At 49.1% G+C, this 25415-nt stretch overlaps 1 pseudogene; it reads left to right on the top strand.

Annotated features, from left to right (window-relative positions):
* The first annotated feature begins 6165 nt into the window (after positions 1-6165).
* On the top strand, positions 6166-6305 carry LOC113600396 (uncharacterized; annotated as a pseudogene).
* Positions 6306-25415: the final 19110 nt, after the last annotated feature.

Below are 25415 nucleotides of genomic sequence, written 5' to 3'. Positions count from 1 at the left end.
CCTCGGGGTTCCTGCAGCCCGGCTGGTAATTAGCAGGGTGATGAGGGCTGGCTGGGGTTGCTCCGGCTGAGGCTTTGGGCCCGAAACAATCAGGGCCTGTTTTCTGACAGAGATGACAAATGGAGGAAGTGAAGGGGGGCAGGGGGCTGTGAGCATAAAGGAAAACGTGGACAAGAGGAAATACCGAGTGCAAATTGCTGTAATGAATTGTCAAGGCAGGTTCCTGAAGGTGGGAGAAACCTGGGGTGTCGCAGAGCCCATGTTGGGACCTGCCCTTCAGTGCACTTGGAAGCGACCGGCATTGTGGCTGTGTCGGTGGGCAGATGGCTCCATATCTATAGAAGCTGTCCCCGTAGCAGGTGGAGGCCTGAGCCAGAGCTGGGTCCTCTCTGCATGCTCACAAAGGCGTGGGGTGTGCTCATCCTGGCTAATGTCCACGTCCCAAATATCAAGTTTAATAGGGGGGAGGAAGTTTTCTACTTCTAATACCAAAGACATTCTTTTTTATTTTTAACGTTTTGTATTTTTGAGAGAGCGCGAGCGCACACACGAGCAGGGCAGGGGCAGAGAAAGAAGAGACAGAATCTGAAGCAGGCTCCAGACTCTGAGCTGTCAGCACAGAGCCTGACACGGGGGCCCGAACTCGTGAACCCAGAGATCATGACCTGAGCCGAAGTTGGATGCTTAACCGTCTGAGCCACCCAGGCGCCCCACCAAAGACATTCTTAATGCAAAGCAGCTCCCTTGTTCTGCTGGGTACTGGGATCATTTGGAGAAATTCTCTGGAGAGAAGGAGTGTGGAGGGGGGGTGGGGGTGGGGGCTCAGCTCCTCCGTGTAACGAAGGGAAAGAATTTGGAGCTCCCAGGAGCAAACCGGGAAGAGGGGAAGGGAGCAGAAATGGAAGGGAAGGAAGACAAGTGTGCCGGATGGATGGCGGGGACCCAGGCCCAGGCCTTCCTGTGGTCCCACTCCTTCCCTCTGTGAAGTCAGCCAAACCCTGGAGGCCTGATGTGAACGGATTCTGGGGAAACCATTGCAGGCAGATGTGGGGCAAAAAGCCCGTGTGTGTGCACAGGCTGGAGGCAAAGGGGCCCGAGAGCTGACACCATCTACACGTTTCAGGGATTTGCAGGTCTGCGTCTGCAAATTTTTAGGAAACCCCGCTGACCTATGAGTCACATGAGGGTCACTGGACGGTGACAGCCCCCATTCCCTGGCCAGATATCTCTTCTCCGTGCCTGTCCAACCCCCCCAAACATCCAAGTGGTCTTTGTGTCCTTTCTCCCATTTTTTAAGTTACAATTTACACATGGTAAAAATCACCATTTTTAGAGCGCAGTTGCACAAGTTCTGATAAATGCTTACTGTTGTGTTGTCATTAGCATCATCAAGATACAGAACATTTCCACTATTCCAGAAAGTTCCCTTGGCTGCCTCTGAAAATCAAACCCTTCCCTCCCTCCCAACCCCTGTTCTGTTTTGTGTCCCCACGGTTCTGCCTTTTCCGGAGTGTCGTAGAAATGAAATCATACGGTACCCAGCCTCCGAGTTGGGCCTCTTCCGCTCAGCATAATGTACTTGAGATTCATCCAGGCTGTTGCGCAAATCGTCACCTGCCTCTTTTGATTGCTGAGTCGTAGTCCACTTGACGTGTATCGTGGCTCGTGGGTGTATTCCCTAGATGAGGAATGCTTGGGTTCCTTTTTCACACGTCCTTTTGATCTCATCTTTTGTGAGACATTTTACTGGTGGGAATTGTACAAAGAGGGAAAAAAACAGTAATCCTGCCAGACTTTAGTAATTCTCCTCCTTCTCAAGGGACCTCAGTTAGCTTTTGAGGTCGGTTTCCTCATTTAATATCTGCCTCCCAAACTTGATGTAAATGACTGATTTTATAACTTACAAAAAGGCTTGGGTTTTGTTTTGTTTTATAGCAGCTTTACTGAGATGTAGTTCATAAACCACCCAATTCACCCAGTTAATGTTTTAGTTAGTTAGTTAGTTAGTTTTGAGACAGAGAGACAGAGCATGAGCAGGGGGAGGGGTAGAGAGAGAGGGAGACATGGAAACTGAAGCAGGCTCCAGGCTCTGACCTGTCAGCACAGAGCCCGACGGGGGGCTCCAACCCACGAGCTGTGACATCATGACCTGAGCCGAAACCAAGAGTCGGATGCTTAACCCACTGAGCCACCCAGGTGCCCCTAGTTCACCCATGTAAAGCGAACAACTCAGGGCACCTGGGTGGCTCAGTGGGTTAAGCGTCCGACTCGCGGTCTCGGCTCAGGGCATGATCTCACGGTTCGTGGGTTTGAGCCCCGTGTCGGGCTTTGCGCTGACAGCGCGGAGCCTGCTTGGGATCCTCTCTCTCCCTGTCTCTGCCCCTCCCCTGCTCGCTCGCTCTCTCAAAATGAGTAAATAAACTTTAAAAATAAATAAATAAATACATAAAGCGAACAGCTCAATGGCTTTTAGAATATTGACAGAATTGTGTCAACAGGAGTCGACTGGAGAATACTTTCGTTACTGCAGTTCTTAAAAGTACGCATCCTTTAGCCACCACCTCTAGCCCCAATCTACGTTCAGTCCCTGTGGACTTGTCTCCTTGGGACGTTTCATAAAAACGCAATGCTACAGTATGTGGTCTTTTTGTGTCTGGCTTATTTCACTGAGCATAATGTTTGCAAGGTTCGTCCGTGCTGTAGCCTGTAACATTACTTCATTCCTTTTTATTACCGAATAATAGTCCATTGTGTGTTTGTGCTGCTAGTTGAGACATTCATCGGTTGATGGACATTTGGGTTGTTTCCATTTGAGGGCTATTATGAAGAACGCTGCTATGAACGCGAGCCTACAAGTTTTTGTGGGGGCATATGTTTTCAGTATGTATCTAAGAGGCAAACTGCTGGATTATAAGGTAACATAAGCCACTTGCAAAGCTGCCAAACTGTTTCCCAAAACAGCCCCGGCATTCTTTAGTCCAAGAGACACTTTGAAAGTGTCCAAGTAGAACACAAATAGTTATAATTTAATGTTATTCGTTGAAATGGCACGAACAATATTGGGTCGTGGTAACAATTTAGACAACACTGAAGTGTCTCAAGCAACACTGCCCCCCCCCCCGACCTACTCACCCCCACAGAGAATCGCCGGAGCCACTTGTTGTGACTCACTCTGCCTTTTGCTCAACACGTACACAAAACTTGTGTCCTTTTGTCGAAATGAAAATGCATCCTTACTATACACGTGGCTCTAACTTCCTTTTTAAAAATTGTGGTAAGACACACATAACATAAAAATATGCACACTGTCACCATTTTTAACCATTTTATGGTTAAAATGTACATAACCTAATATATGTGCGCTTTCACCATTTTCAAGTGCACAGGTCAGTGGCATTAAGGACCTTCCCATAGTGGTGCAGCCATCACCACCGTCCCCCCATAGAACTTTTTACATCTTGCAAAACAAACTCTGTACCCACTAAACAACATCTCCCCATTCCCCCTCCCCCATCCCCTGGGCAACCACCACTCTACTGTCTGCGTCTAAGAATTTGACTGCTCTCTGTACCTCCTGGGAGTGGAATCATGCAGTATTTGCCTTTTTGTGACCGTCTTGTATCACTTAACATCACGTCTTCGAGATTTATCCATGTTGTAGCAGGTGTCCAAATTGCCTTCCTTCTTAAGGCTGAGCAATTACCCATACGTCCGCCATGTTGTGATGACCCATTCATCTGTGGGTAGACACCTGGGCTGCAGCCACTGTTGAGCGATTGGGAACAGTGCTGCTAGGAAGACGGTTGTGCAAATGTCTCCTCACGTCCCCGCTTTCAATTATTTTGAGTACATGACCTCTAATTCCCTTTTCTAGAAATTAGACTCTTCCTCGAATTATGTCACTTAAAAAAATCTTCACTGTACTAACGTGGTCCTCCCGGTAAATCATCGTCATGCTTTAAATTGCTTAGTTTTCCTCCTTACTATGGGTGTCTTCTAATCTATTTTACCATTCCCCCCTCATGAGAAATTCTGCACTGGGTGATGGGATTCTCACCACACTGCAGTCGGGTGGATATAATTATTATCCCCATCTTCAAGATGAAGAAACTGAGGGTAGAGAGCATCAGTAATCTGCCTGAGGCTGTTCTGCTGATAAGGGCTGAAGTTAGAAATCAAAGTCTGTCCAATTCCCAAGCTTACCCTCAGCATCGTAACTAAATGTCATTCATGAAGGGTCTTACTGGTCAGCCGAGGAGTGGCCTGGAGGGACCAGGGGAGGGGACTTGAATGTCTGTGGACATTTGCATTCCAGGAGCCAGGAGACCGACTCCCTGACGAAAGGAGGTCTTCCTTTCAACAATGAGTGTCCTTTCTCAAAGGTCAGGTCTCATGGAGTCTCGGAAAACCAGAGTAGATCCCCCCCCCACCCCTTCCTAACGAGGGCCATCGGGTCACACTCTTTTCTGCTTCCTTTCCTTTTCCTCTTTGACCTCTCACTTGCTCAGTCCCACCTTCACCCCTGACCCCCACCTCTTCCAGACTGTCCAGGTTCAGGTGACAGAAACCCGGCTCAAATTAGCTCACACAAACACCAAGAATTCTTTGGCTCCTTTCACTGGGAACACAAGGGTGCATCTGGCCTCAATCGTGATTGGATCCAGGGGCCCAAGTGAAGTCATCAGGCTCTTTCTCCGTGTCCCAGTTCTGCTTCTCTCTGGAGAGTGACCCAGCTCTTTCCTGTGGTGGACAGACTTTCTCCAAGAGGTAGAAAGCCTAGCCACCAGAAACTCCAAAAGTACAGCCTCCAAGCCTAGCTATCCAACCAGAAGGAGGGCTGCTTCCTTCTCCTGGTATCCATATATTCGTCTCAGAGAAGGACTCCAATTGGCCCCGCCTGAGCTGTATGTTAATTCCATAACCAATCACATGGCCAGGAAGAGGCCATATTAGGGCTGATACCGACTCCACGACATGGGAGGCAGTCTGCGGTACCAAAGAGAGGGGAGCAGAAAGCACGTGTGCTAAGCAGCAAAACCACCATCACCCTTTGTCGGCCGTGGCCAAACGGCTCCTCCGACCGGCGATAAACTCTCCACGTGTGGCTACTGCTGTTCCTGTGTTACTGACACCACTGCCAGCGGACCACACCGCCCCCAACTGCCACGGCCAGAGTCGACCCTGAGTGTTCTGGTTCAGAAAGAATGCAAACCTCACACCTATGAAGGTATGCAACCCATCCAGCCCTGTTTCCACCATGCTGGAGGAGACACCACGCTACCCAACCATTTTCATCATCCGCTGCTCCTTCCAACTCACTCCCCAGGCTTAGGTCATCTTTCAGCGAGCCTTGTGTCTTCCCTCACTCTAAGGTACGAGAGCATGAGGCACCCAGATGTACTGGCTGTTTACACTGCACGGAGCACGGGGCCGTGTGTGTGGCTCCCAGCTCATCCCTGGGTCCTTCCTCGCTGCAGTCCTAGGCTCTGATGATGGCTACAAGCCAAATGGTCACGGACAAGCCTGGTCATTACACTGCCTCTTCCCCTTGACTCACTGCAGACCCGACCGGATGAAATATTTGGTTTCTTCATCATTAAGGAGGCCTGATGTTTTCTCACCATTTGACTGTTAAATGAAAGCCGGGTCCTCTGGTGTGTGGAGTGGGGGGGGGGGGGGGGGGGTTGTTTGTTTGGTTTCTTCCAGCGTGTCATCAGGGATTAATTCATCCCTGGCCTAACTCTATGGACAAGGTACAATACTTAGCACTTCCCTCCTCCTCTCCTTTGTCACCCCTTCCCTTCCTTGGTGAAAAGGTTGCTCCCTCTGATGTCCCCAAATACTCTGCCTGTATGCGAACTTGAACCAGTATTTCAGGCTGCCAGAGAGAAATAGGAGAAATAGGAACAGAATACGTTTCAAATAGGTGGACGTTCCTGAACCACCTGCCCGTGTTAAGCTGAGAAATAAGTCACAAAATATAAACCACATAAACAGAGCCACAACCCCTTCCATCTCGAATGAGTTACTCACAAGCGAAAGAAACGTTAGCCGACGAAGCATTGCTGTTACTCTAGGTTGGCATTAGCAACACTCTATTGTTCTGGAAACACTTTCCCTCCTACCAACTCATTTCGTTTCCCATAACCATACGCCAAGGAAGTAACTGCACGTTGTTAAAGCCTGAGGTTGAGGCCGGTGAACTCACAAGTGTAGGTCGTGTGCTACATGAGGGACATGTCTTTCAGTAACACCACAGGGGACTCTGGTCCAATGGGTGGAGTTTGATAGTTCTTGCTACGAGGCATAATAAAAAATATATAAAATAAATAAAAATCTAAAAATCTGAAAAATAAAAAGGAAGTAGTAAAGGGATTGTTCTCATTTCCACTTGGCAAGTGGAGAACTAGCAGATTCATTTCTTGAGGCCTCTGCAGACAGCCTTTGCAATGAAATCCCTAGTGTAGTTTCTGAGAACCCTAGAGTCAAGAAACGGAAGATGAGGTATAAAGTTGGTATCAGAGAAGACTAGAACTGAGGGCTTGCCAGCTCATCTTTCTCTGATGAGCATGTATTCCTAGTGGGCCACACGAAATCCGCTGAAACAAGGCAAAATTATTTAAAACTCCTAACCGCGAAGCCGGTGAGGCAGAGAGGATAGCCCCATTTTACCGCTGAATAAGCTGAAACAAGAAAGGTCGCTCCGCGGCCAGTAGAAATCGCGCCAAGAGCTGGCCAAGATGGAACTAGAAACAATTTTGCCCAAACAGCATGTTCTTCTTCTTTGTAGCTAGAGTGTAGGGTTATTTTCCATTTGCATGCTGGACAGGAATGTAACTCCCATGAGAAGGAATGAGAATTGCCCTCGACCTGTCCCACTGTCTGTCTGGAAAGCTGAGAATATAAATACACAGATTATGGTTCATATGCTGGGCTTGAGCTGAGAAATTCAAGAACTCTACTCTTTGCGCTCTGTGCTTTGCATTCTTAACTTCCTTCACATCGGCAGGGAAGTGGATGTGGTTCTCTCAGTGGATCCTCACAGTTACAGCTCATTCTGACGGGGCACCATGCGGATAAGAAAACAGGAAAAGAAGTTGCAAAAGGACCAGGATCCTTCAGAGCAGTGAAGACAGGGCCATGTCTAGATACTAAAGAGTAACTGTAAGAGAAGTACAATGAACAGTCCCCACCCATCCATCTGATCGCCAACTCAGCAGCCCTCCATGACAGTTCTCAGCTGACCTCAGCTTGAGGGACCCGGCATGAAGCCCATCAACACTGTGGGCCTGCAGTCAACACTGGGTCCATTTGTTCCCAAGGTCCCGGCTCTGTGCCACCTCAAAACAAAAACGTGAGTGGTGTGGAAGGGGGTCTTGGGCAGGAAGAATGGAAGATATGTGGTCTTGATGGTGAAGCTCGGGTGGGCAGGGCCTTCCTGCACACCTTTGGGAAAGACTTCTTCGTCCAACACGGTCCTGGGCCCTGCGGACACAACCTCTTCACATGGCCTCGCCACGTCCCCGTTGTGCAGCTGGGGTGACATTAAACGTCCTCCAAAGGACTCGCAGGTGGGCAAGGAGAAGAACCGGGAATCCAGCCTAGGTCTGTGTGAACCAAAAGGCTACTGGTGAACTCGCTGGCTAAAGAGACCAGAGGGGCCCGGCGTTGCTAACAGAACAGCCAGAGGATGGTGGGGGCAGAGAGAAGACCCTGGAAAAGGCGGCCAGACAGCCCACGTGCAGACCTTAAAGTTGGGGGGGGGGGTCACTGCCGCAGGGGTAAGATGCTGCCTTCTGGCCATCTCCTGCCCCACTCAGAGACCACCATCCATCAGCCCACCGTGATCCGGGATGTCCCCACAGACGGGGCTTGGGACATCGGCCCCAATTTCTAAATCATAAGGATGGCCACTGTGTGCCCTTATTCAAAATGCGCCTTGTATGAACACACTCGGCCAAGAGAGGGGGTGCTTCCCCCATCAACCCATGTGCCCATAGGCCTATGTCTGCCTCCAGGGGTGACTTCCCTCATTCATGCAGATGTGTTGCAAGAGCGAGCTGTGGCCCTGCTCTGAGAAACCCCCTTTATGAGTCTCCACATTTATTTATTCCATGAACACTTGCTACATCCCGGGCCCTTCAGAGAGGAGGGAGTCAGAGCTCCCGCTGTTGAGGAGCTGAAGTTCTGGTGGGGGAGGAGGTCACAAACACAGACCATGGAAAAGCACGATTGAGGGACACAGGGAGGCCCGGCAAGGGGCCCCAAGTCCACACTCTGGCATGTCTCCTGGCAAATCCGCTCTCTACACGCTCCTTCTCCTCGCCCCCCCACTCGGCAAATCAGGACTGAGCGAGGCAGACCCCCGCTCCCGTCCCACCAGCTGCTCCCGCTCATCTGATCCCGGCTGAGTCTGACCTGGGCTGGTCACCCTTCACCCCCAGGTGTAGTCAAAAGGTCCTTTGTCTCCGGGGACTCTGGGAAATTCCTTCCTTCCTCCCAGCTTGGGGACCTGCCACTCTTAATAGGTTCAATATTTGATTGTCAACAGATGGAAGGGTCAGTTCTCAAAAAAAAAAACAAGGGCTTTGGGTCTGAATTGTTTCTTTAAGTCTCTCCAACTCTCCACAGGATCTCAGGCCAAGATGTTAGGCTGAACCTAAAATCAATCAGGCCCCAGGCTACAGAAAAAGTGGCTCAAAAATACAAAACGTGCTCGCTAACACATGGTGCGACGCTTTCTTCTCCAGAGCACGGATGCTCTTAGTCTCTGAACGGTTTAGAGAACAGCACAGACATGAGTCTGAGGTGGCCAGATCCTTTGAAGGATACTTAAAAATGACAACAACAACAACAAAAAGGCATCTCACTTAGCATTTTCCGGCAGCCACTTATGAAATCCTGTTTCCTAGGAATCTTCCTCACTTATGAAGTGTGCTTGTGGCCACGTTGGCCTCACCCTCCCTGGCTAGCAGTCTCTCACAGAAGCCAGAGACTTGAGAGAGACAGAGAGAGAGAGAGAGAGAGATCCGGTGGCCTGTGTGAAGCGTGGAGGCAGAATTGCTTTTGATGTGGCTCTTCTAGAAAGCCACTAAGTAAAGACACTGGGCCCACCTCCTTCCTGTCAAACAACAGCTGACCAAGGTTTGCCAGGACCATGCTGGGGAGATGTTCAGATCCCCACTGATCAGAGGCCCTGAGTGGACCAGCGACTGGAATCGAAACTCAGTCAGCAAGAGGAACTGTTTCTCACTAACAGGGGTACCTGGTACTACCTAACCTAGACCCAGAAACTTCAGCTGTAAAAACCACCCAAAGGAGCCATTCTTCCTGTGCTGCCGGAAGTGAGAGATCACTTTGGCTAAAAAGGAAACAGTCATTGAACATCCTAACAGAACATCCTAAAAGCCACGCACCTTTCTCCCTGGGAGGACGCTGGGACTCCAGCAAAGACATCTGTCCTCCCCTCCTGCTGTTCCCAGCCCCTCCTTCAGCGTCTGCGTCTGGCACAATGGCAGAGTGGCCAACAGCAGATGGCAGAGAGAAATGTCCACTTGAGGGAGGCATTCGTTGTAGAAAAGGCAAGAGTATGGCTATAAATAGAATTCTGGGATACATGCAAATCATGGGTGAATCCACCTGAGAGTTCTTACTCTATTAAATATTTTATGAGCCCTGAACAACTGACTTGCTTCAAGAAGTAGACATGTTAATAACGCGTAACATTTACTGAGCACCTACTATAGGTCTCAGCCGGAAAAGTAGAGTGCTCAGGGAGAGATGCAGGGAGGAGACTTTGCAAGAGAGCAGGAAACAGAGCGGGAATGGCATTCCTGGCGAGGAAGGTCAAATGCCAGGGCCCAGAGGTAGGAACGAAGTCGCTATAGGACCCGTATGATGCCTTTCTGGGGAAGGTGGATTCGTTGCAGGTCAAACTTTCACCTGGAAGGCCTGCCCTTCTCTCGAGCACTTGCTCGGAGAACTTGCTTCCTCGCCCGGGGTCTCTTTATGGGGCTATTGAGCCCAGCGCTGAGCGAGGCAGAGAGGTTTTGACAGTTTCATTTTATTTTGTCCTAAACAAGAGATAATATGAAATAGGCACCTGGGAGTGGTTTGAATTAACAGCCCAAACCAAATGAACAGCTGCATCCCAGAGAGGTGGGGGGGGGAAGTTTCCTGCTTTGGGCCATATTTCCTTTCAGCAACATTACATTAACACTTATGAAATACAGCCGAAAAGCCAGGCCGTATTGAAGGTGCAGGAGAAATGTACTTCCATACGCCGTGCAAAATGTACAGCCAATTAATTGGCCGTGTAAGCCTGGGTTTTCAACTCATCTGCAGGAGTCTCGAGGTTAATGAAACCATTACGTATGCATGGATGTTGTGGAAGGGGGAAACAGGGAAGGAATAATTGACAATGCCCTCCATCTAGCTTTGTGGTGTGGGCTGTTCTTATCTGACAGTCCTTATCAGAGTCAGGTATGTGGGCCGAATGGGCCTCTGAGTGCGCGTGCATGGGTATGCACGCGCGTGTGTGTGTGTGTGTGTGTGTGTAACCATGTTAATGAGAACAATTATATTTCTCCATCTGGAGTCCATTAGCCGTGATTATGATGATGGACTCTCCTACCCTTATGACTATCAGGATTAGCTAGCCCCATTATTACCCAGGCCACCTTTCTCAGTCCGCTGCACGGAGCAGAGGGGACGGTTTCCTGTCATCTAAGCCGGCTCCTTCTCTCCCACTCCAGAGGAGCCGGGGTAAACTCCCTCACCCCATCTCAATTACAAGAGCCCTAATAGGCCCTCCTGTCCCAAGTGACGGGCCTCTGCAGGTGTGCAGGAGGAGGGGGCGGGACGGCCAGCTGATCTGTGTGGCCAGGGGCGTGACGCTCTCTCCACTGCGTAAATGGCACCAGGCCTGCGTCCTGCAGGTGTGCGGCAATTATCTGGGCCCGGTTACCTCATCGTTTCTTAGGGTGGATGGAAAAAATAAATAAGACACACTAAAAAGCCTGTTATTACAAAATAGGAAAAGCCTGAGAGACAGGCAGGACCCCCAAATGGAATGCCTGATCCCTTCAATCAAGCCTCTGGCTTCAAGAACTTGTCCCCCAAAGACTGAAGACAGGAAGAGGATGTAGGGTTGCTTTTCGGGATTAAAGCACTGATCAAACTGGTCAGATGTGGGGGCCCTGGGCTTCCCTCCTCCCGAGCAGTCTTTCCCAAAGGATCTTCATTCCTGGTCACCCCACCCCACCCCCACCAACAGGCAGCAACAGCGGGCAGAGACTCGATGACAAAATCTCTGCAGGAATTTGATATTGTCCAAGAGGTCATCAAAGAAGCCGCCATGAGTGAATTACGGTTGGATTATCTCACCCCATCTCATGGTTCAGGACAGTCTCTGTTTATTTGAAGCGTAGTCCTGAGGTGTGCACCATTTTTTCAGGGCTCGGGTCCTCTGTGGTAGAGTATCCCCTTGGAGGCACCTGAGATAGCAATGTCCTCAGCCTTCAAGACACCGGAGCCCCCAGCATGGTACCTCCGACTCAGAGAAGCCTCCTCCATTTACCCCAGAGGGGCAGTTGGTAGTAGTATTTTCACGTGCATCAAGACATGAAAAGGGTTGGGAGGCATTGCTCTAAAGATCTCATTTCCTTTTGCTCTCCATCTTCCCTCACCGCCTTTCTTCCTGCTCAGACAGCCAAAGTTAAAAACACCCTTACCTTGGCCAACAATGTCCTCTGTTGGCCACTGAGGACAGTGAGGCCCCAAGGGTTCCATGGATTACCTGAGGTCACACAGCCCCGTGATGGCAGAGTGAGGATTCGAACTCAGACCTCCTGGCTCCCTCTGAATTGTTTCTTTAAGTCTCTCCAACTCTCCACAGGATCTCAGGCCAAGATGTTAGGCTGAACCTAAAATCAATCAGGCCCCAGGCTACAGAAAAAGTGGCTCAAAAATACAAAAGGTTAGAGGTCTACTCTAACTCCTTTCTAGCTGGAAGCAGACGTTTGCCTTGCTTCCTTGTGCTCTGGAACCTTCTCCCAGCCCCTCCTTGTCTGCCTTGCTGCCCTCTGGCCTGCTGACCAGCAGGTGCTGACTTGGACGTCCAGGCTACCAATCTGAGCAAACACAGCATCAGGAATACATCCAGTGAGAACTCACAGCTCTCATGCATCCTGACTCAGAGGGGAAGGTGGCAGTACCTCTGTGCTAATCTGTTGTTCTTGGCTTCCGTCAGAAGAGGCCAGCAAGGCATTCTCAGGAAGGCCCCAGGGCAGCTGTCTCCCACACAGATGCAGACATTAGCCGCCGCAGCAGGCTTTGGTTCCTGTCAACTCAGGGAAAGCTTGTCCTGAGTGTTTTCACAGCCCGTTGGCGCTGGGGTCACCATGGCGCCCAAGAGTCATAAATTCAGAGTGGGCTTCGGTGCGGGCAGTCTGGGGGGACTGTGTGGTGCCACAAATATCCTTTTTCCGGGCAATTCCGAAGTCCGGAAAACGGGAACTTCCGTGAAGATGAGCAAACGATACAACTCTTGTCAGACCCTACTTGATCCCACTTGAAACCCCATCTGAGCATCTGTCCCCATCTGTTTAGTGATGCGAGGGTTATTTCTGGCACCGTCTGAATGAATGTGCATCCTTCTGCAAATAAAGAGCTTCCCACCCCAGTTAGGGATGCCTTAATCTGATTAGTCTCCTGGGGGAACCAGGAGATGATGGATTTGTTCTAATTCTTTACTGGGGAAGGGGCAGGACAATTCTTACTCTAAATGCCTATCCTCAAGGTCAAGAAAATTAGCAGTTCCCACATCTGTCCCCATCTCAGAAAACTGGCACAACACATAATTTCATCCCAACTCTAGCTGACAACCATTTGGAGATCGGGCAGAAAATGATAAGGTAGCTATGAGTTGTCTAAAGAACTTCAAGATACATTAAAAGCAATCCATAGCGATATGTCGTGGTGACAGGGAAGCTGGGAAATGGGTGCCCTCCTAGACTTCTGGTAGAAACGAAAATTGAAACAACTTCTCTGAATAGCAATTTGACAAATATATACCAAAGACCATAAAAAAATGCATATCCTTTGACTCAGCAATTCTAAGAATTTCACCCCCAAGGAAATAATCAGAAATGTGTACAAAGATCTACATATATAAATTTTCATCACCACAATTCTGTGTAGTAGGAAAAAATAAAAATAGCCCAAGTGCCTAATAATAGGGATTCATTTTTTTTTGAAAAAAATAAATAAATAATGACACATCGCAACAGAGCCATTGAAAATAGGGAATTAAAAATTTGCATTAAAATAGAGTTTTTTCATAATTGCAAGTGAAAAAAGGAAGACTACAAACCAGTTTCTTCGAGCATTATTTCAATTTTATAAAAATCTATGTATATGACTGTATGTCAGTGTGAGTGTGTGTGTGTGTGTGTGTGTGTGTGTGCATGTGAGTGTGTTGATTAGAACATATATTTGAAGGCTATTCCCAAAGTTTTCCACAAGGAGCATATATTGCTTTTATAAACAGAAATACAAATCTTAAGGAAAAGAAATTGATGCCTGCAGCTATGAAATAGGACAGTGGAGTAAATTGTACCTTTTCTTATTACTGATCAGACCACCTCACCCCTTCTCTCAGCTCTCAACAAAATTTTTCTCAGATATCAGATCTTGTCCAATCAATACCCTGAATCAACTAAATTCATCCAAGACATGGACTTAGTTTTATTGCATATACATTGCAATTTATTTATAGGTAAAATTAAAGAGTCTTCCCATTCTTCACTTTGCACTTTGCATGTCTGACATTTGGGACAAATGTCTTCCTAAACATGAAGGTCTGGGACTTTCCCTGCCACATCACTGCCATCACTTCCCTTCTGCAGAGAATCTTGTCAAGAGGTCAACCGAGGCATAACTGTCCTTGTTTCCTGCGCTCTGGACCCTTCTTCCAGCCCCTCCTTGTCTGCCCTGCTGCCCCTCTGCCTTGCCGACCAGTAGGTGCTGATTTGAACTCCCAGGCTACCAGTCGGGACAACCAGACCATCAGGAATACATCCGGCAAGAACTCACAGCTTCTGTGCGTCCTGACTCAGAAGGTTAGACTTGTAAATTACTTAACATTCCAAAGCCAGAGAGACCCTGGGGATTGCAGCCCCAGGACTAAGTGAGTGATACCTACAGGAAGACGGACCACAAAAGATACACCGGAACGGTAACTTTGCTTAAGAAGTCACCTTGTGTGTCTGAAAAAGCATCAAACAACCTTAGAGAGTGCTGTCCCTGATAGGAAATAGCCATCCACAACCGAAAGGAAGCAAAAAGATTTTCCATGGCATAAAGGCTGGTCTTTGCCGCAGAGCAAGTCGAGGGAATCACTACAAGTTAACCACGCTTTATCTATGACAACTTCCACCTCCAGGAGCGCATACGTCTCTGCCTGCTGACGCCTCTGGCTGTCCAGCACCCGGCATCTAGAACTGAGGTTCTCCAAGTATGTCTGGTGACCAGGATTGCTCCTTTCTCCCACCAAGCTACCAAAACTGCTATTCCTTCAAGGATGGCTGGTTCTAGGCATTCATCGGAAAGCAATCTGATTGAATTATCCACAGTAAGATACACATTGACGATAGCCCCAGCGCTCCCTGTGGGTGTCTAATTCATTTCTTTGGAAACTGTAGCCTTTGACCCATCTGCATTAGATCACTTAGGTGCTTGTTAAAATGAGGGGTTTCCGGGTCCCACTCCTTTCAGAAAGAGAATCACTCCCAGTAGACTCCAGGGATGTGCGTTTTAAACAAGTCCCTTTGATTCGTATGCACCCTCCGGCATGGTAACTGATGGAACGTGGAAGAGAGTTGATGTCTTTGACTAGAGAAGCCTTCACAGTGAAATGACTCGCGTTCCACTGCAGGAGCACCCGCCTCAAAAAACAGGGTTTAATAATTCCCCTAACACTTAATAAATGCTTTTTATGCAGCAGGTTGTTATCATCTGCTGTTGAACAATGCGGAAACCGAGGGTCAGAATGACTAGGTAACTTTCCTGAGGTCACACAGCTCTTAAATATCGGATCTAGCTTTCAAACCCCAGCAGCCTTAAGAAAGCCTTCTGAGGACCTGCTTCAACTATTAAGTTATAACCTGTCTCAATCGGAGCATCTCCAGCTTAGCTAAGACAGACAGCTGTGCCCAGACTTGAAAGGCTGTGAGGACGTCCCTAAAAGGAGCGAGAGAGAAGAAAACAAAACAAAACCAAAAACACCTGGCTTAAGCGGTGCGTTACTTGAAACACTATGTTATGTATCAATTCTCATTGAACATTTCGGCCGCCAGTTTAGGCTGGTTGACATATTATAGTTTTGCCTAAGAAGGCTCAGAACTTTGAAACTGTTCCCTTTTGTGCTTTGATTGCACATTCGTTCTGACTTGAAAAAGGATTATGTCGTTAGGAGCCACACGCTCCCTCTCGCAGCGGCCGGTTGTAGCTATTTCCATCTGTAATGATTGTTTAATGACTATTTAAGAAAGTGCTGAGGTTCTCTAATCGCCCAATTTTTATTAAGCGCTCAAGGAAATCACACAGGTGCAGGATTTCCTAATTGACAGGCAAGCCATGAGTCGGGCAGAGGAGGAAAAGCAATGCCGACGGCAATGTGACCCCCACCCCACCCCCGGTGGGGGAAACCTGTACAACACCGACAGAATAGCACCTTGGTTCCACCGAGGGGAGCAGAAACAGGGCTTTAAGAGACAGGGTAGACAGGGGCAAGAGATGGGGACCAGAAGCAACACATATTATAAAGACAGGAGTGAGGTCTAGAAAGATCACTAAAGGAATAGGGGTCAGAGACCCTCATCTCCCCTTACCCTATCAATAGCCTGGAGATCCAAGACCCTTCACCACTCGGGCTGGAAATAGTCAACCCTAGTTAGAATGAGCTGTGGCACGGAGTATTTCAATAGTTCTTAGTGAGCCAGGCACTGTACTAGCTGCTATGGTGAATGAGATACATGGATGGATGAGGCACAGTTTTTGGCTGTGAGGAGCTTAGAGTCCAGGGCAGATGGGGAGACACAGGTGCGACATTGCAACAGTACCTACCGTTTATTTAGCCCCTTGGTGCACCACACCCTACCGAGTGGTTTGCAAACCGAACTGAAGGATGTTGTTCCCTTCTACCGATGAGAAAACGGAGACAGCCAGCAGTTAGGCTCCTCGCCCCAAATCATATAGCTACTAAGTGACGGAGCCAGCATTTGCACAGAAGTCTGGCTCCAAAGCCCATGCTCTTAACCACCCTCCTAGACAACGAGTTGAACGTGTGGAGAGCAACATGTGTCCGGGGCTGATGGGAGCGCCAAGGATGAATGCTCAGCCCAGACTTGGATTCAAATTCTGCATCTAGCCCTTACTAAACGTGAGACCTTGGACAAAGAACTTACTCCCTTTCGGCTTTACGTTGTCCAGCTCTAAAGCGGGTTCAATTATATCAACCACCTAGGATCATCTTAGAATGAAAGGGGATATAAACGGAAAGCATCCAACACAGCACCATCTAGTAGGTTACATAGTACGTGCTGAGTTAATGTTGCTTTTCCTCCCCTTCCTGGCTGTTTTTCAGCTGGGAAATAGTAGGAGCTAGCAGCCCAAAGCTGAAAGAGGACCCCGGCGCACTGCTGGTGGTGGTATAGACAGGGGCAGCCACTGTAGGGAGCTCTCTAACATTACCTGGTGAAAATTAAGTAAGAAAATGCAACCAGGTCCATCAGGGGACAGACACAGGCTATTCATCACAACAGTGTCTTTAACAGTGGGGGGTGGGAAGCAATCTAGGTGCCCGTCACTTGGAAATGAATCAGAAGAAGATGGGGGGGGTGTCTATTATGGAATACATTGTAGGAGTTAGGAGTAACATACTATCCATATATAAAACATGGGTAGAACCTAAAAACGTAGTTTGGGAGTAAAAAGTAAGAGTCAGAAAGAGATTGATCGTCCAATTCCATTCATATACATAAAGAATTCTTGCACACTCAAAATAACATTGTACATTTTAAATGATGCCCATGTCCCTAACGTATGTATCTGTGTGAATAACAACCCCCAAAGATGTCTACATCCAAATTTCTAGAACCTGTGACTATGTCATGTTCTATGTCAAAAAGGGAATTAAGGTTGCCAATCAGCTGACTTGGAGATGAACAACGGTCATGGGCTAGCCAGGTGGTCCCAATGTAATCGCAAGGGCCCTTGCAAATGAAAGACCCAGCAGGACAGTGAATGTACGAGGGATACAGGTGAGAAAGACTAGATCAGCCATTCCTGGCTTTGAGGATGGAAGAGGGCTGGGAGCCAAAGAACGCAGGCAGCTTCTAGAAGCTGGAAAAGGCAAGAAAACAGATTCTTCCCTCGAGCCTCCAGAAGGAACACAGCCCTGCCAACAAATGATTTTAGTCCAGTGAGACCCACGTTGGGATTCTGACTTCCAAAACGGTAAGATAATGGATGTGTGTTGTTTTAAGCCACCCTATTGGTGCTAATCTGTTACAGCAGCAATAGGAAAGTAACAGGATGTCAGACACATTAGCATGAGCACCGGCCGTGCGGGAGGAAGCGCGTGAAGACCGGAAAGAAAGGGGGTGCCATGATGTTATGCCCTGTGCTGAGGAGTATGCCAAACTCAACCCGTGCCCGAGGTCAAGGACGAGAGTAGGAGGGAGGAGGGAAGGGGAAGTGAGGAGGGGGGAGCAGAGGGTGGAGACCGAATGGAGCTACTTGGGTAGGTGACACCTGTCACACGGCGTGCTCACGTGCAGCACGGGCCCCAGGTGCGCCGAATGAGCCACTGCATGAGTGAGGACTGAGACCCCCAAAGGGAGTGCATGGTAAAGCAGCAATCGTATTCAGGTGGGTTAGATTAAAACAGCTGGAACCGGGTTGTGGTTTGTTCTCCCCAGGCTCAGGGTGTGATACAAAGCCATCTTCCCAATCGCAATCAAAAATGACTTCTGAGTTTAGAAGATTAACTAAAAAAAAAAAAAAAAAAAAAAAAAAAAAATCAGAATTGCCTTCATGGTGTATTAAAATGGAGTATCAGTACCAATTGTACAGAATTTCTTCTAGAAAATAGGAGAAGATGGACTATTTCCTAACTCATTTTATGAGGCTCATATTCTCCCAATACTGAAACCAGATAAAGACCGTACAAGTAAACTACAAATGTCCCTCATGCGCGTAGATGCAAATACCCTCAGCCAGGTGTTAGCAAATCGAATCCGGCAGAATATATGGAGAAAAAAAATTATATACCGTGACCAAGTGGGATTTATTCCAGGTATGTAAGGCTGGTTCAACATTCAAAAATCAATCCTGGGGCACCTGGGTGGCTCAGTTGATAAAGTGTCCGACTTCAGGTCATGATCTCATAGTTCGAGCCCCGCGTCGGGCTCTGGGCTGACAGCTCAGAGCCTGGAGCCTACTTCGGATTCTGTGTCTCCCTCTCTTTGCCCCTTCCCCACTCGCTCTCTGTCTCTTTGTCTCTCACACCTAAACAAACATTAGAGAAATCAATCCACTACATCTACAGGCTAAAGAAGAAAAACCGTGTGATCCTATCAATTGATGCAGAAAAAAACATTTGACAAAATCCAATGCCCAATCATGATAAAAAATTTCTCAGCAAACTAGGAATAGAGGGAAGCTTCTCAGCTTGGTAAAGAACATCTACAAAACACCTACACCTAACGTCATATTTAATGGTGGCAGACTGAATGCTTTCCACCCAAGATCAGGACCCAGGCAAGGATGCCTATTCTCACTACTCTTACACCCCATAATACAGGGGGAAATGGTGCACTTACGGGGCCTCCCTGGGTTTCCCAACAACAGGAGCCAAGATCTGGACCTCCAGCTCATCTCAAGGTAGGCGAGACCTCCAAGATACAGCATGCAAGCCGCCTCCCCCAACCTCGGGAGCCCAAACGGCAGCAAGTCAGTGGGAGCTACCCTCCCACTGGCCTCTCTCACAAGCTTACATGGATTTTTTTAAATTTCCCTTCAACATTGGTTATTTGATTCCAGCCCTTACTATATCCTTTCGTCCTTTTGAGCTTCCCAAGTTACCATCAATCCAGTCCAAGCTAAGAGAAAAGAATCCAGATTGCATGCTGTTTCGTAATACCCGAAATCAGAATAAGAGCGTACCTTTTAAAACCCTCCGCACATTGCAAAATGCTTTCTTGTTCATTAGCTCATCAGCTCGGAGCCTCTTTTCTCGCCTCTGTGCCTTTCCTTGGCTCCCCCCCCCCCCCCCCCCCCCCGGTGGAATCAATTGCTCCCTCCTCTGAGCTCCTATAGCCCTTTGTATGTGCACCTATTGCCACACCCGACACTTTCTCTTACAGCCCTCGTTCAGGTTTCTCTGTCCCCTGCTGGACCAGAAGGGACCACGCGGTGATTAATGTAGCATCTTCTCCCCAGCACCTACCATGGGCTTAATAACGGAGTTTGGGTAGAGCTCAATGGAGAGGTAGGTATTATTGGCACATGGAAGGGACCGTAACCGGTAACTGGAGTGGAATGTCAGAAGGATGAAGAAACGAAGGCTTGGACACACGGAAGGACTCCATCAAGGTTACACAGCTAGACGGTGACAGAGCTGGGCTTTGACACAGATCTTCTGGCTTTCATTTGGATAAACAGACACTTTTCACCCACTGATGTCCTGCCCTGTAGCTCTGGAGGGACCATACCCCAGGAAAACATATGAAGGCTTAATTCCTACCTCTGCGTGGAAGCTAAAGCGAAAAAAAACAGCCTTGTTCCTGCCGTGCCGAGGCGGCACAGAAACACAAAAACTGCCGGGACTCTGAGAGCCTCTGAAAACAGAATGCAAACCACAGAGCCCAGCCTATCACAAGTTCAACAAAGTTTCTCCATGCTGAACTCTGAACTTTGAGAAGTCTGGAATCTTTAGCAATTGCTTATTGCCTGCAGGATAGATGCAGTTAGTCCCGTGCCTTCTGGGCATGCCCTTAGCTGCAATCCTCACTGAAGCTTCTATGCTGCTGCTTTCAAAACTGCTCAAATTCCTTCACTCAAGTGTTCTTAGCACTTATGTTGATAGGGAATACTTCAAAGGGTACATCTTTACTTTATCAAATCTGATCTAATTTTGCAGATGGAATCAAAGCGGTTCATTTGGAGTCTAGTCGAGTTTGCCAACCATCCCAGAGAGGAGGCGTCAATGCCTTGCCCTCTGCGTAATTAACCTAAACTACGAGGCCCCGAAGACACCCGGGTCTTTGGCCATCCAGACCCAGAAATCCCTGGGAGGAGGCAGGGGCCTTCCTCTGAGTGAGGGGGCCACGGGGCAGGGAAGGACAGCTCTCCAACATCCTGGGACCCATAGCTGGTCCTTCTCCATGGCAATCAAAGAGAGCATGGGCGTTGCGGGGGAGTTCTATGCAGAGAGAAAATATAATGAGCTTCAGTGTGCCTGGCGGTCTTTAGAGTTGCCGTGTGGGGTAGGGGAGCCCCGGATGCGGGCAGCCAAGGCCCGGAGTATTAACCTTCACCCTCAGCGGCAGGAACAATTCTCTTCTCCCAACCTGGCACTTTTTATAAAATCCAAAACTTGATGTCGCTGCTAATTTGCCCCTGATACCTGTGTTTGAAGCTGGATCCAGGCATAGATTCAGCTGCCTAGCCAGACGGTAATTTCCAACTGAGCTATTATAATTGTCACAGTAAAATGTCTGTCTGCATACAACACCCCAGGTTGGGGGAAGGAGGGGGTAAAGTCATTGATTTTGGTGCTCAGAAAAGTTCTCTGTGGCTCAGAAGAGACGGTTCTGGCTGGTTTTGCTTTATTTGGATAAATGCTTTAGCCATTTTGCATTGAAATTGAACACGAAAGCAAAAGGGGGTTCGGTTTGCAACGTCCTAAACTCTGGGGTCCCCCTTTTTAAAAAGCTCTTTCAAAACTCCCACACACAACCTGTCCCCCTACCTCCTTGGCTTGGGACATTGGAGGGAGTCACGCTCATCTACCAGCCCTCATCATGGACCCTTTGTGTCAGGCCCATGCAGATTAGCCATGAGAAGGCTCCAAGGTCAGGGCGTTTGTTCACAAATTCTGATCATCATGTGGGTGGGCATCACTCTCCCTTTCCCACACAGGAGAAGACCTAGCCAGGCTGGGGAGGTCGAGGACCTGCCGGAGCCCTCAGGGTTAAGAGCTCACCCAGCTGACTCCCCTCTAAACGCTTCTCTACCCAGAAGTGACCCTCTGGAAACAGATCGATAGAGACAGAATCCTAAACTTGGCTTTGACGGCTCTATGACTTGCCCCAACTCCTTCCCCAGCCTTCTCTCTGGTTGGGACTGGCTTCATGGGCATGTCATGTCTGCAGCCACATAGGGCCCCACATACAATAGCAGGTACCTCTTCTCACTGCCCTGAAATTCTTAACAATTTGTGATAAGGGACCCACATTTTCATTTGGCACTGGGCCCTGCAAATTATGTACCCAGTTCTGCCTTCCACCATGCTCTACGCACCTGTTCACGCTTCCTCCTGCCAGGCGCCTCCATACTTAGATTCCCTCTGCATGGAATGTCCTGACACACCCCATCCCCACCGTCGACACCACCAGCTACTTACCTCGCTCCTACCCACCCCTTAGATCTCAGATGAATTGTCACTTCCTCCAGGAGGTCCTCCCTGCCTTACCCAACTGGGTCAAGACTCCTATTACAGGTTCGTAGAGCCCCATGCTCCTTTCCTCCATAAATTCTTTCTATAGTTGCAATTCCACGTTTATCATATATCGGCACACATTTGATTGCAGTCTACCTTTCTGGAATATCAGAGACCAGAAACCACACCTGATTTTTTGCTCACCATCGTAGCCTCAGTGCCCAACACAACACTAGACACGTAATAAATATTCCACAAATGTGGGTTGAACTCATGACATCGTGTAAAAAGAGAACGCGATAGAGGCAGCTTGAGCAGTCAGATTGCCTGGCTTCCCAGCTACTTGTGCCTCTGGCTGTGTGATCTCGGGTGAATTCCCTGACCTCTCTGCACTTCATTCCTCTCTTCAGGGAAAAGGAGATAAAATGAGTAATTTACAGGACGGTCGCGACCTTTAGATGCAATGATGTGCATGGAGGGGTTGGGACACACCTGACAGTCGGCACCCCAACGGTCCAGCACTGTGACTGCAGGACGGCTGGTGTGTAATGCACGTGGGCGTTCAGCGTTTCACACGTCCTTGGAACAACCCTCTGTGGCAGGAACTGGTGTGTCCGGGGTGGCACAGCTGGGAAGTGTCCGAACAGGACAGAAATCCAGTGCAGCCCATCCCCTTGGCCTGTGGCTGTGCCAAAGATGTAATAGTTCAGAAAGGATCACAGATTGGTCCCCGGGGAGTGGCAAAACCCCGGGTTTCGGGTCTCCTTCCATTCCTCCCTGTAGATGTGATCTTGAACGCTTTTCTTAGCCTTCTTAGGTCTCAGTTTCCTCGTCTACAAAACAGGGATAACGAGAGATGCGTTTCAGAGGGTTGCTATATGAAGTGAGATGAACTGTGCGAAGCGTGTGGACGCAGGGCGTGGTTTGCAGCCAGCGTTCTGCACAGCTTAGCTCTCACCTACCACTGACCCCGCCTCCTGGAGTGGCTGTCGTTCAGGGGAAGGAGCATAGCACAGTCTCACGTCTTCGTGCTGCCCTGCTCCCGTGTTTGCGGCCAGCGACATTCCTGGAGAGGATTCAGATCGCTTGCACAAGGGAGGGCAACTGTGTCTAGAATCCCTTCAACCTCTGGCATCCCCTAGGTGCGCCGTGGTAGCAGAGGCACGATGCCTCTGCTCTCCAGAGCAAGGGACGCTATTCCCCAGCGTGGAGGGCTTTCCCAAGACCAGGGGCCTGGGCCCAGACCTCCACTTACTCCTGCTCTCCACCCACCTCCCCCTGGGGAAGACAAAGGCCTGGACAGCAAGTGGCTAAGCCTAGCAGGTGCCATCTTGTCTCCACCCATCAGCACAGGGCACGACCTCAAGCAGCCAGAATGGCTAGAATGTGCTTATCTGGGATGAGACGAAAATAAGCTGAGGCTTCAAGGAAAGGAGAGATCCCACTGAGCTCCATCCAGCCCACTGCAGACTGCTCAGAACACCGGAAAAGCACTTTCCACCTGCTGAGGATGTGAACCCCGAGGTTGTGCCTTCCTTCCTCTGCTGGGAATGAGTTCAGGCAGAAGGTAAGGGGAAGTCAGGTGCAGCTGGAGGGGTGGGCCCAAGGGGCCTGGGCGGCCATGCACTTGTCACGTCCCCCCATAAGCCGGGGGCCCCAGAGGGATGCCTTGGAGAGGCTGATGGGGGCGCAGAGAGAGGTCGAGAAGGTGAACAACATGGTCCCTCCACCACTTCAATCAGAAAACTACACGTTTGTTGGTAAATGTACACAACAGAAAGCTGAAACCTGTGCAAGGGCCGAGACTTCCGGACACAGCTGGTTAGCAGCCAAGGACAGGCTGGAAGTCCAGCCAGCCCGCGGGCCCTCACGCTCTACCCCAGCTCTGGGGCTGGCGAGTGCTGGATCTAGAAGCTGGGGTTGGTGCACGAAAGCAATTTTTGGAGAAGTGAGAAATCACTGAGCCAGAGGAGCCTTGAGAAAAGGTTTCCCTTTTCTGTTGTAGGAAAGGTAAGGCCAAAGCCAGCTGCGGGGCCCCTCCCCATGCCCCTCCCGCTCCTATAGCGAGGCGGCCTTACCGGGCGGGCCCTCTGCAGGAAAGTGGGGCCGCTCCCTCTCCTGGAGAACTCCCCGTAGGGTCCCTCTCACCAGGAGCCTCCTGGGCCGGCCCGGCACCGGCTGTCAGCATGGGGAGCATGTCTGCGGGTAGTTGTTAGCTCCAGAGAGCCAAAACAAGGCAGTCTCGGCTTTGGGTGGATACTGTTGGGTGCTCATCCCTAAATTCTTTTGAGTCTGGCCTCATGGCTTCAGAGCCACAGGCTAATGAACTGGCCCTGAAGATGTTACCAACTAAAAGAACATGTCCTGGCAGAGGGCCCTGGAACCTGTTAAGTTGGGTCATGAAATCCAAAACCCTTGGAGCAGGAAGAGACATCCAAAGTTATCTAGACTGACTTTACTCCACAGATGAGGGTGCTGCAGCTCAGCAAGAAAAGGTCTCTTGCTCAAGTTAAGAACAAGTGAAAATATGTAACAACAGATCTGTGCCTCTGGGGTAGAAGAGAGGAACAGTTGTGTCTCGTCTCTCCCCAAAATGTAACTGCGTCAACCCAAACCAAATGCACCCTCTTCCTTGACCTACGGGGCCTTCTCTACTTGGTCTCCCACCTCCCCGATGCTCCGAATCTCATTCTAAAAATTCTTGTCCCGTTGATAAGAAGGCCTAGCTTCTGGATGAGTCATGATACCCACCCATCTACCACCCCAAGTGACTGTGCCATACAGGAGACATTTTCAGGAATCATTGGTCCATAATGGAAGTTAACCCACTGAGCTGAAGTCGATGAAGTCAGAGCCTTGACACTGAGCCAACCCATATCTCATAGCCTGGGAAGGACTCCACTCAGCTTTGTCTTATCCAACCTCTCTTCCCAAGGCAGTGGATCAAATTGACGAGAACCCACCTGGAGAAAGTGGGTCACGTGAACATCACTGGAAAGGGTTTTCCATTTCATTGGGGCAACGTCAAAGTCAGGAAACTGCTACCTTCCTCAGCTCTGAGGAGTTCACCAGGAATGGGTCCCATTTCCCAAATCACAGAGCAGATAGAAAACCAACGCGCAGGTAAGGAATACTCGCCCTGGTCAACAGAAATAGGAAAATGGTGATGAAGACAAATCACTTTCCTATCTTGATGGGTGAGGCTCGTGGCCCATTAGTCTCCCTTGCTCTCCTCACCTCCATCCATTTTGTCCCAATCCTTTAAATTTTCCAAATTTTACCTTCGTTTAGTCATCCCTTAAAAAAGAAAAAAAAAAAAAAAAGTCAAGGTCAAGATGTTGACCAAACCTTCATCACCACTCGACACATTCTCTCTTCTCCCCGCTCCCACTCCCTCCCAGCCAGCCTCTCCTCCAAAATGAGCCCACGATGAAAGTACCGCAGACTCCGTGCATTTTAAAGAGTTAGCCTATTTTCAACTATAAAATAATATGTGGCATAGAAAACAGCATGTAGGATGAAAAAAGATCCTGTTTAGTTTCAGTGTGACATTTGCCTGGGGGAAGAAGTGCAGAGCTCATTGGCAAGCCGATTGTTGAAGCCCTGACCAGTCAGTTACAAAGTGTCATCATTTAATATGCCAGGCAGCTCTGCCTTTTCGAGGCCAATCACTCCTTTTGTGCTGGGGACA

The sequence above is a fragment of the Acinonyx jubatus genome, chromosome D2 (assembly GCF_027475565.1).
Source record: "Acinonyx jubatus isolate Ajub_Pintada_27869175 chromosome D2, VMU_Ajub_asm_v1.0, whole genome shotgun sequence".
Lineage (NCBI taxonomy): Eukaryota > Metazoa > Chordata > Mammalia > Carnivora > Felidae > Acinonyx > Acinonyx jubatus.
The sequence above is the reverse complement of the archived record's forward strand: the minus strand, read 5'-3'. Positions and strand labels throughout refer to the sequence as shown.